This window comes from Xenia sp. Carnegie-2017, unplaced genomic scaffold (assembly GCF_021976095.1).
Source record: "Xenia sp. Carnegie-2017 unplaced genomic scaffold, XeniaSp_v1 HiC_scaffold_4, whole genome shotgun sequence".
NCBI classification, from domain to species: Eukaryota; Metazoa; Cnidaria; class Anthozoa; order Malacalcyonacea; family Xeniidae; genus Xenia; species Xenia sp. Carnegie-2017.
The window spans coordinates 6682585-6695269 of record NW_025813504.1 but is presented as its reverse complement, the minus strand read 5'-3'; positions in this window follow the sequence as shown (position 1 = coordinate 6695269).

The following is a 12685-nucleotide window of genomic DNA, read 5'->3' as shown; positions in this document are numbered from 1 at the left end:
TTTTTAATTCTCGAAAATCGTGAACATAATTAAACAAAATTAGAATACAAAATTTATGATGTGACGTTTATTAATTATCAGTATTATTTAAATTTTGTTTGAAAGTTGGACGTAGTAATAATTAACATGTGGGTGTAGAGTGTTAGGGAAGAGATGCACACCTTTCTTATGACAAAAGAGAAATACCTCTTAGATGATTGAGCAAATTGAAAGTTATTTTTTAGTAAATGATAGAGTTTAGAAAATAATTTAATTGTTTAATTTTGTGATGCAAGAATATTCCGAATATCAATTTGAATATTTGTGAAAGAGTCTGTTCGTAGTTGGTTTTGTTAATCTTTTTGATGTACTTTCGAAGGATTTCTTGTGTAGTTTTAGATTTTCTAATTTGCCTTAAAATGGCATTTTGGACTTATTTCATAATTTTCCAGTCTCAATCCATTTGAATAATATTGTGTATGTTCAAACTACGTGTAAACTAATCTTATTTGGTCTACAACCCAAATAAGGTTACATAATACCTGCCATATGTGTGATGTATGGATATACTAGTGCTTGATAATTATGTTTTCCTAAGATATATTTGTTTCACTTATAATCCTATTCTACTGTAAATCTAAGTAATAACACCACATATTGAAAAACTATCAACTATTGACTTTATTGCCTACTGTAAGACATGAAATGTACATTTCAGTTCAGATTTGTGCATGTTTGATGAGGATGTTGTGTAGTTTGTATTTGCGCTGATTACTCATATTTACGCTTCGATAAAATAGCTTCAAGCAATTAGGAGCAATACAATAACCAGCCCTGTTTTGAGAGTTTATATATTTTCATTCAAGCTGTAAAAATGTGGTACATGATTTAAAGCACAATTTCACCTGCTTCTTAGTTCCTTGTACACAAACTATTGTAACTATAATTCTATATGAATGTTTTTTTTCAAAGACTTACTGCTACCAACAAACTTAGGGTATATATTAAAACATGACTAATCAAACCTAGGTAAAAAAAACTATATATACATAATATATGTCCAGAGAATATACTTTACACGAATTGCTTAAAGAACCAAGTAAGTTAATATCTATGACATAACCACCGAATATATTCCCAAATAAATCACAGTTCAATTGTTCAGAAAAATTAGATTTTTAAGACAGAAAAGTCAATTAACGAAGTACGCTTATATTATCTTTTTTTTAATATACTAATAAAATTGGCAAAAACAGTCCATTATACTCCATAAAAAAATTTTTTAACCTTGATATTCCAAATTTATCCATATAGTGTTATAGAACAATACTCTCATTTTACTACCTAACAGTATGGAGGAGCTCACTTCCAGCAATTGCTGGCGTGACAAAAAACTTCAAAGGAGTGACCTTCTGCTTGGTTGCATATTCTGTGCCAATGATTAATTAATGATTTAACAATAGGATCAGACTCTTTTCCTAAAGACTAAACGAAAAAGGCATTAGCAAAAATTTGTCAGTAGCACTGGCGTGATCTTTAAAAGCCCTTAATTTGTTGACGAATGCACTGAATATATTGTAAAAGCGATCACGGACGAAAATCCACAACCTTGTTATCTCACTTGGAAGAATTTTAAAGAAACTGTTTCAGCAAAGTAATTTTGTTGTGACCTTACTGGAAAAACCCTACGAAAATCTTCTAAAGTAATTCTTTCTTGATATTCTATTCAACAGTACTGCTCAGTACTGCCTTTACTCTAGGAAATTCCGCTTAATATAAAATTTGTGGGCCATTTGTTTCTAGCGAAATTAGGATAAATCCTACGTTTTTCTTTTTTTATTTAGGGGGGGGGTGTATTTGTATATTCTACAATGACTTGTTCATTTCTTTTCTAATATATGATCCATATGAATGTCACCCTCCCCCCTCGATTGACGTTGGATTGACGCTTATGTTTCAGCAGCTTAGCCTGCCCGTGCACACATTTTTTGTCCATTTATGTAAAATCTGCTGTTTCCTCTGTAAGAAATTGAGAAAAATTGGGAAAAATTGTATAGCGCAGAAAAAAATAAGCGGGCAGGCTACGCCACTGGTTGCTTCATTTTATGTTTTTTGCGATTAATAAACAAACATGTGTTGACCATGGAATTAAACATTGTGTGTTTGAAAGATAGCCTTGCATTGTGAGAGGTGTGATATTTTTTGTCCTTTTCGCAAAATTTTTGCCTTATTTTTGAATTACATCAAGCAATCAAAGGAATATTCTTTTTACATATATGAAAATCATAAAATACTATACTTGTTGACGGCCGGTTGTAGGATTCTGACCAGTAAACAATAATATCACATTAACAAAACGAGTAGATGAGGGAGAAAGAAATTAAAGCCAGAATTTAGCAACCACACAAGTTACTCCGGTTCTATATGAAATTGGCAAGTATTTAAAAAGCATACGTATTCTATTCTTTGCTCTTCTTTTAATCATATATTTCCCAAATTGAATGAAGGAACAGGATTTCGTTTGCAAATAAAATGTAGGAAGTAAATAATAGCCTCTCGAAAACACTTGCAAAAGGGTATTCTAAGGAAAACGTGCAACGCAGGTCTCCTCAAGCCTTCTAGTGCACACATCTAATCATAATTCAATTTTATGGACTTGATCTTATAATAGCATATTTTGTGAACAATTTTCCACATATTCTTCACAAATGATCGATTAAGAATTAACAAGATTTTAATACTTCGTGATCCTAATATATGACATAAGATAAATGTCCATTAACTTTCCATTGATGGTAATCATGTCATTATGCAAGCTCTAGATAAATCGGGATCCTATTTTTTTAATTATAAAAACGCCACAGTATTGTTCCTATGGCTGTTTACAACGCCAATTATGAATTTCTTGCTGTAGACATTGGAGAGGCAGGAAGAAATAGTGATGACGGTGTTCTTGCAAACAGCAATTTAGGAATAGCAATAGAGCAGGAACTGTTAAACCTACCTAAACCAAGAACGATTCCTGGTACTTCAATAACCCTTCTCCACGTGTTGTAGCTGATGAAGCATTTGTACTTAAATATTACATGTTGAATACATACCCTAAAGATCAGCTTGATTAGCAAAAACGAATCTGTAACTACAGACTTTCTCGAGCAAAAAGGGATTTTGAAAACTGTTTTGGGATTTGTGCATCAAGAATCAAGATATTTCGGAAACCAATTGTTCGTAAAGTAAATACAGTGATAGAAATAACCAAGGCACTAGTTGCACTCCTAAATTACCTAATGAAACATGAATGAAATTATTGCCCACCTGGTCATACCAATACCGAGATATTGATTGGCACCAGGTTTACTGATTGGAGACAAGAATGCCAGAACGAAACAGGTTTGCTCCTATTAGGCAGACAAGGCTCGAACAATTTTGCAAGATCAGCTTCATTTACAAGGGAAAAATTTTGCTCTTACTTTGATTGCAATGAAGGATCTGTGTGTTGGCAAAGGGAAATGGTTGACAGAACAGCAAATTCAAGTGAGAATGAAGATATATGATCATAACAATGCCAGCAAACTTTAAAACACTCAGTTTAAATTAACGGAATGCTATTGGTAATTTTGTTCAAAGATAGGTATTATTGTTTGTTGTTTTTTTGCATGAAACAAATTTTACACCTTTATTACAAAAAGTTCATTATCAAACAGAAAAATATTTTAACAAAAACCGATTAAACGCTTCATTTTTCCTAATCATGTCAACTCAACTTGTTCTATATTAAACAAAAATAAATGACAACTTATGTCAAGGTAATAACTATACACTTTTTAGATCAGGGTCATTTATTATGTTGTCGCCAATCATCATTTTCACATACGTTTTCTTCTTTGGTTAAGACTTCTTAAAGAATCTGCTATACGGAGACAAAATAATGTGTCAGGGTCTTCTTCAGACAACTTCTTGGCAGGTGGCTGGTCTTGTGTTTCTTCTTTTGCTAGTGCTTTTACCATCAATGTATCTATGCGAAGCTCCAAATCACTACTGCTTGATTTAGAGTTGCTCTCTTTAAGTTTTGGCTTAGGAGATGTTAGCTGAGGATCTTGAAAAGGATTTTGACATAGCATATCGTCTTTACTTCGTACTATTGAACTTGTTTTTTCTGGATTAATTGGTGTAAATGCAACTTCAACATTACTACATGTACTCCTGTTGATACTACACTGTCATTCTTTCTCTTCGCTGTAAACATTTTCATGTTTGTAAATGCAGATTGTCCAGGTTTGTATAGTTCTGAGAAGGACTGTTTTTGTTGTTGTTGACTGACGTTTCGACAACCTTGGCGGTAGTCATCTTCAGAGTCAAAATGAAGATGAGAGTCAAATGCAAAGTAAACATTTTCGGTAATTATCTTTCAATTTGTCCCGTTCTCTCTTCACAAAGTCAACTTCAAATGGAAACATTACATGTACAATACCTGAAAAGCTTCATGAGATTAGACCTTCGTCAGGATTACAATGGAGTATATATATACGCACCAATATGCAATTCCTCTATTTACGTGCTATTTTTAAATTCCTTGGCCACCATGTTTTGTGTTTATTTCATGACAAAAAGCGAGCCCAGCACCCATGCAGAGCGTCATGAAATATGGACGCATTCATCAGACAGCGCAATTAAAACATAAAAACGTACGTCGGTAATTTTTTACTGTCGAAGGAACAAATATTTCCGAAAAGCGGAAATCAAGATCATTTAATATAAGTTTAATTCAAATTCTGCGTGAAAAACGAAAGAAGGTCAAAAGCAGTGCTTGCAACATACATTGTCCAATCCAAACAGAGGATAATATAAAAATTTCAGTGAAAAATCTAGACAAGAAGTTCATAAAGCCGCCCAGGTTAGAAAAAATTAAAATGATTGCAATACTTAACTCCTGGAGAAACGAATTTCAAGGACTTGGCAACAGTTTTCATTGATATGCCATCAGAGCGATCAGAACTACATGCACAACAAAACATTGGCCAAGAGAAGTCTTGGAAAACAAGGATTTGGTACATGTCCAACATGCAGAATCGAGTCATTTATCACAAAAATGAATTGTCTCAAAAACCTGCAAGTGTTAGCCAATTTTACTACGTCTATCTGCCTGACTACTCCTATACGAGCAATTTCCTGAATGTTTTCCGTTCTATGACTATCCCTGTTCAAGATGGCGGTGAGCAGACAGCTAACGTTGCGTTTTGCTAAGTTAATGTTTTTATTATATCTTCCTCTTTTTTTCCAGTAACATCTACCCTATTTTCGTTTCTAACAATGATATACAATAAACGACGAAGGTTTTAACTGATGGCAGTACATGAGTCTAGTGTGGGTGGATCAAAGTTAATACGAGGAAGACGAATGTGTATTAGACTTCAATGATCGAAAGCATCGATAGTGCAGCCCCCCCCCCTCAATTAAAATTCTAACTATGTTCAATGATACATTCTTTTTTTCCACCAATTAATCGAACACTTTTTTACTACTTTACAGATGTAAAAACTGATGCAATTGGCGAAAGAAAAGTATAAAGTATAATAAAACCGTATTTTATCGCTAATATTTTCTTAATAATTTTGTGATAGGACCTTATTGCCTGTTATTCGGTGTTGAATGTGATTAAGTGATGTTTAATTTTTGAACTTGGAGTCTCGCATACAACAAATATTTCATTTTATTCTTTGTCCATGCCATGGCTACACTCGTGACAAGCATTTAAATTTCTTGTTATTTTTGACGTTTTGTTAAATCCAAATCAATATTATATTTTCATCCCTCAATCACAGTGATAAGAGCGTATAAACAATGCAAATGGGACCGAACTGGCTAAATACGTAAACAATGAATCAAGTGTCGATCTGTTATTCGCCAAATAATATAAAATCGATGTTAGTCATCACTCACGCGATTTTAGTAATTACCGTGTTGTACTTTCATTGTTCGTGGTAAATCTATTTGAATTCCAGACATAAAAATTAAATGAAAAGTTCCAATTTGCTGTGATTGTGCGATTCCCGTTAAAAAGTAGAAGTCTCCCCGTGGCAAATGAGATGGACAGACATTCAAAATTCCAGATTTCACCTTTATACAGATCTACCGGTAGAAGTGGATTCGTTAGTTTTGTCAAGATTAGTGTGTTGCCACGCTGGGGGAAAGCATCAATAAGCAACTTGCTCGTTTATTTTGTCACACATTTTATTAAGTTGAATGCTCATTTTGAGCAAATTAATTCACAGTTTTTCTGGGTAGCTAGTTCGCTGGCCAATCATGCTATACCTTCTAAAGTGTCCGTACGCTAATTCACCTAGTGTTTACAAACGCCAACCACAAAGTTGTCGAGTCTGGAGTTCTTCATCTCGGACTTAGTGATCACTCGCTTGTTTACTGTGTCCTTAAATCCGGTCGTCCCCGACTTCCTCCCAAAATTATCGAATATCTTTCATACAAGAACTACAACAAAGACTTTCAATGAAGATCATAAGAATATTCCCTGGCATGTCGTTTTTAATAACACCGACAACCTGGACGACTGTGTTAATACATGGAATAAGCTGTTCTTGGAAGTTGTTGAAGCCCACGTCAGAGGATCGTCAACGCCGTGGATGACCTCAGTCATAGCTAATGAAATGCGAAACCGCGATTATCATCTCAAGAAAGCAAAAGGAAACAAGATCAGTCGAAATTGGCGCGTTTACCGACAACTAAGAAACAGAGTCAACAGAGACATTAAGAAAGCTAAATCAGACTATTATTCCAATCTGATTCAAGAAAACCAAGGAAACGCTAAAGGGTTTTGGAAAGCACTCAAAAAGACTCTACCATCGTCAAAGACCTCCACAAATATCTCTAGTCTACGAGTAGATGACGCAGTTGTCACCTCTGACGAGTCAATTGCCACTGCTTTAAACACCTTCTTTGTAAGTATCGGTAGAAAACTTGCCGGAAAATTTTCGGACCTGTCGTTCTCTAACCAGCCCGAGGTCAATCCTAATATAACTGGTTCCGGGTTTTCTTTCCGGCTGATATCTGAAAGTTTTGTCAGGGAAGCTATCAAGCGTTTAAAACCCAACAAAGCTACTGGGTTAGATAAAGTCAGTGCCCACCTGCTTAAGGACTCTGGACATATTATTGCGCTTCGTTGATGTCACTATTCAATTCATCGCTACAAACAGGAACTTTTCCTTCTGTTTGGAAAAACACGAGGGTCGTACCCCTTTTTAAGAAAGGTGACAAACACGACGCGTCCAACGACAGGCCAATCTCAGTACAGCCAACGTTAAGTTAGATCTTAGAAAATGCTGTTCGCACTCAATTCTATGGCCACCTAACAGAGAATAACCTAATCTCGTCAAAACAGTTTGGTTTTCGACTCAAATCCTCGACTGTCACAGCTTCTGCACAGTTTATTGATCAGTTTCTCCTTGGCATGGGCAACGGCACTCTTACAGGGACCTTCTTTTTAGATCTGACAAAGGCGTTCGACACAGTGAATCACTCCATCCTGCTACGTAAACTGTCTCGCTTTGGTCTGGATGATACAGCACAGAACTGGTTTGATTCTTTCCTTTCCAACAGAAACCAAGTTACTTGCTGTGGCAGAGCTCAATCTGGCCCAGACACAGTATCTGTCCGAGTTGCCCAAGTCTCAATCTTAGGCCCGCTATTCTTTGTAATCTAAATGAATGACTTACCAAACGTCCTTGGATTTTGTAACATTATTTGTACGCTGATGAGACTGTTCTAAATTTAACCTCCAAACTTATTTCAGAAATCGAAACTAAGATGAACTCGGACCTCAGAGAAGTATGTGATTGGTTGAAACTGAATCAACTTACTCTTAACATCAAGAAATCCCAATTTATGCTAATAGGTAGTAACTCGAGACTAGGTAGAATCGATTCCATTGTTATTTCATCCGATGGTGAGCATCTTAGGATTAATTATCAATCCAAATCTTACTTGGGAGGATCATTTTGAACACATGCGTAATAAGATAAACAAGAAGCTAGGCCTTTTGCGGCGCATCAAGTCGTGTCTCCCACTAAGCGCTCGAATAACTTTCTTTAATTCTTTTGTTCTTTCCCTTTTTGACTACGGCGATATAATATGGGGAGACCGGGGCAACACTACAATTATGACAGAGCTACAGATCCTTCACAATAAGGCTGCGCGAATCATTGTATATCTCCCCCCTACTGCTTCCGCCAGCGATGCACTTTCAAAACTCCATTGGAAACCCCTAGAAAGGCGGAGAGCCGAGCATCGTGCTATTTTTATGTGTAAGGAAGTTAATAACCTTTTTGTGCACACATTTCACTGCCGATTTAACAGTAACTATCATAACCACAATACACGATAAAAGCAAAGTATCCGAAAATCATTCGCACACAGAAGATGGGGGCACTGGATAACAATAAATTTTGCAGACGACGTTTGGAATGCCTTACCCTTTCCCTAAAAGATGTGCCCATCTTAAGCCAATTTAAGCGTGGTAACAACAAAGAACTATTTTAATTAGTTTCGTTTCTAGCATGCTAATTTTCAAATGATGTAGTTTTATCTTCATATTTTTCAATTTGTATTCTTTTTCCTTTTATTTTTAAGTAGTTATATTATATTTAGTTACTTTTAGAAGACCCCTCTGTAAACCACATTTTAGTGATGTTGGCATCCTCAATAAAGATTAGCTATAATTATTATTATTATTATTATTATTACGTCCGTCTGTATGTTGGTGTGCATTATGAATCACGACGCGTGATGAATTTTTTAGTCAAAAGTTTGGGACACATTTTTACGAATAATCTACTCTATAAGTTATTTACGACGGTCAAAACTAAACAGCTAACAAATAACTAAACAGTAATGTTATGTATGTAACTAGAATAATTATTGAATGAAGATATGATCTTCGCACTTTGCTGGACAATTTAAGCAATTGTCTCATAAACCTGAAAGTTCAGGTGACTCAACGGGATTCGAACCCATGACCTCTGCGGTGCCGGTGCAGTGCTCTAACCAACTGAGCTATGAAGTCACACAGTGGAGACCAGGTCAATATGTTGGGCTAATGTTTTCCCGTGAAAGGATTGTATAATGTAAGATTATTATAATTTCAAAACACCGCACTGCATATAACAATCTTAGAATAATTATTATTAATCGAAAAATTTAGAAACATGAAGTTTTCGTTTGAGGTGAAGACTCCAGATGTGATGTTTAAAATATGCCAAACCTGAATTTCTGCTCTCTTGTAAAAATAATCTATGCCAACTAAAAATCAACAGCCTCAGTAAAAGTCATCAGCCTCAAAACATCTACCAAATGTTAATTTACGAGAGTCGCATGAGTCGCATGAGACATGCACTACATCTGTCCATGAGTTCCACTACATGATCCACTCCTTGAATTCCAACATGGACTTTAAAGATTGTTTTAAAAAGAGTAAATACCATGGAGAATGGTCAAAACAATAATGTAATAGTTCTTAATAGTTAATAGTTAATGTTTAAAATTAGAACTCTGACCTAACAATTGTAGAAGAACTGTCTCATGAGTATTTAAGTGTGCAAGTCTTTATTTTAGCTAACATTGTCTTTGTATTGTCCCTTTGACTGCCCTATAGAGTAGAAAGTATGAATTCTCGTTACTTCTTTTTCTTGCTTCATCTAGCAGTTCACAAGGATCACTTTACTTTTCAGTCTCGGACACCCTTTCTGCTGACATTTTACGTTGTGATTAATTTGTAGATCTCCTTCTTGACTGTTTCATCCTGATTAAGACAATTCTCTAAGATTCATTTGTGAACATTACTCTTCTTTGTGTCGGTGAAAGTTGAAACCCTGATTAAATACTTTTCCACTAAATCTGCAAAATGTGACGTGATGTTTTTAGGTTCCAAAATGCATTTATGAGCAAATAAGCAAGTGTGTTGGAGCAGTTAAGAGCAAATAAACTACAGCCACTACATGAGCTGGCATGAGAAGTTGTGTATAAATAAATTATACCGGGTTGTTATTGCTATAAAGTAGTTAAACTCACCTCACTCGATTTGTCTTGGCTTGCTCAACTCGATTATTTTGGAAGGGGGATTTACGTATTAAGTTAGTTTGAATACAATTCTGGAGGGCGTAAATTAACATTGCAAGATATTTCTCATTGTAACAGGTTCAGCAGCTATTCTCTACTCGATATCTATTGCTTTCCTATATATTGCTTTGCTATTTGCTCTCAATTGAAAATCAGTAGAGTAATGCTGGTATAACTTTTCTATAAAAAATTATTTTATTAATTTACTAAATGCTGGTGCTTCCAGACGTTGTGCTGTTAAAGTGCCGACTTGGGATAACGTCGAGAAGATCTACGACACCATTGTCTTACGCGTCCTGCGCTTCAGGGGCGGATTCAGCTTCGTATATGAACTTAGGCACAATGTCGCACCATTAGCAAGACTTTTCTAGGGGGGGGGGCAGAAGCATGTTCCCCTGTAAAATTTTAAAATTGGATTGCGAAAAACGCTATTTCCTGCGTTTTTGCAGATGGTTTTCTAAAATATTTATTACTGGAATGAGTTAACATTCTTGCTCATAAATCATCGATATTTGACCGTTTTGCTCAATATCAGATATTCAATTTGCATTATTCAATGCAACGCCTTTTGTTTACATTGTTCATTGAAAAAGAAAATAGATTATCATTTTATGGTGGTTGTCATTGACATTTAAAGTGGATTGTACATTAGATATTACTAGTTGCTCACATACTTTCATGATAAATTTTGTTTTGTTTAGTAATTCAGAAACATGCGTTTATGAATAAAGATTCTTTCATTTACCTTATAATTGGAATAAACACACTGTCCATGTCTATTTCCTTCTTAATTGAGATGTATTGTTAACACCATATCAATATGAGAAATAAAGATTTAGAAATTCTAAGTTCAATTTCTAATTTTTTGACATATCATAGATCTGAGAAATTCATTGAAGGTTACCGTGAATCCAGTTGTTTGACATAATCTCTTACCACATGGTACTGCTCTATAACATCACCATTAGTGTCAATAACTTCTCTTAAAATTGTATTCAATTCATTTGTCACTTCTGCGTTGAGAGAGAATATATTTTCTGGCACCTTTTTTATTGATGCTTCAACTTCAAGTTCTGCTGGAACAAAGCTTCAAGCCATCGAAACAGACAATAGTTGATTTCCTTCATAAAGACGAAGTGAAGAGACCAAATGTCTGCTTCATCACCAGAATTCAAAATCCTATGATCCTCCATTGAATAGAACAAATTGTAAAAGGACTTTAAAACGCTTTCAAACACATCGCGCCAAAGACGCTCTATATTCTCTGGTTATGCACACTTTTTCCAGTAATCGCTGATCCTTGTCCAGGGGGACGTTGAGGATGCTTTAACATGTACAGCACAACATCAACATTTTCTCCTCCTTTATCGCATCGTAAACGTGATGGAAGACCCCAATCGTCAATAGCTTTCCTAAACAGGCTATGAAGAGTAGCCGCTCTGTTATTATTACCACGTTGTAAAAAAGGGATACGATTGTATCCATCGACACACCCATGAACCACAAAGCGCCAACGGACAAGTTCATCGTTTTCTTCTATTTGCCTTAAAGCAAGAGGTTCAGCAACATTATACAACATACGATGGACAGCCCTGCATTGCCTGGCAAGAACACCTAAGGAATCTACACGAGTATGGGATTCTCGGACACGACATAAATATTCATTGCCGCAGATAACCGGAAAGAAGCTTTGAACGGCAATCGGGCGCAATTTGTTTAACGCAGTTAACATTGTTATCAAGTTGTTGATCGCCAATTTCTGTAAATCTGTTCACTCCTGTCACGTTATATGCACTCATGCAACGTTCTATAGTGCACTTCGATACATGTAGTATTTCGCTGATTTGATTGACTGTAAAACTGCAACTCAGAAGATATTCAATTTGCTCTTTTCCGATACACAGTGAAGGACTGCCAGCATTAGCAATATCGCACGACTCATATTCAAAAGTGGCTCTGATACTTTCCCTGGATAGCGCGTTACGAGCTTGGATTAAATAGTTTAAAACCTGTTCAGAGACCCTTTCAAATGAATCTAGTAGAACAACGTATTGTATCAATTCATCGACAACTTCCAATACGTCTTGCATTTCCAATTTGATATCACACCGATTTAAACGATCTCTTACTTTTAAAATTCTACAACGAATCGTTTCTCTCAGTGTTTGTGTTTCACCTTCTACTTCCATCATTTCAACCAATTTTTCCCTCGTTTTTTTTTATCTTTTCAAATGGTACCTCAAAATCTTGCTAGAGCCCCAATAACAATAACTGTTCTCTCTGCAAGTTGAACTAATTTAAATAGTCTTCACCGATCGATATTGCAAGTAAGTTTCATAGCCAAAACAAACGTAAGTAATAGTGCCAGACCACTGGATAGTAAAACATATGCTGCAAATAACAGACCAGTCTGAATTATGATAAAAATATGCTGGATAATAAAAAATATATGCTGAATAATTGAAATAAGGCTGAATAATTGAAATAAGGCTGAATAAAGATAAGTAATATGCTGAATAATTGAAATAAGGCTGAACAATGATAAGTAATAAGCTGAATAATTGAAATAAGGCTGAATAGT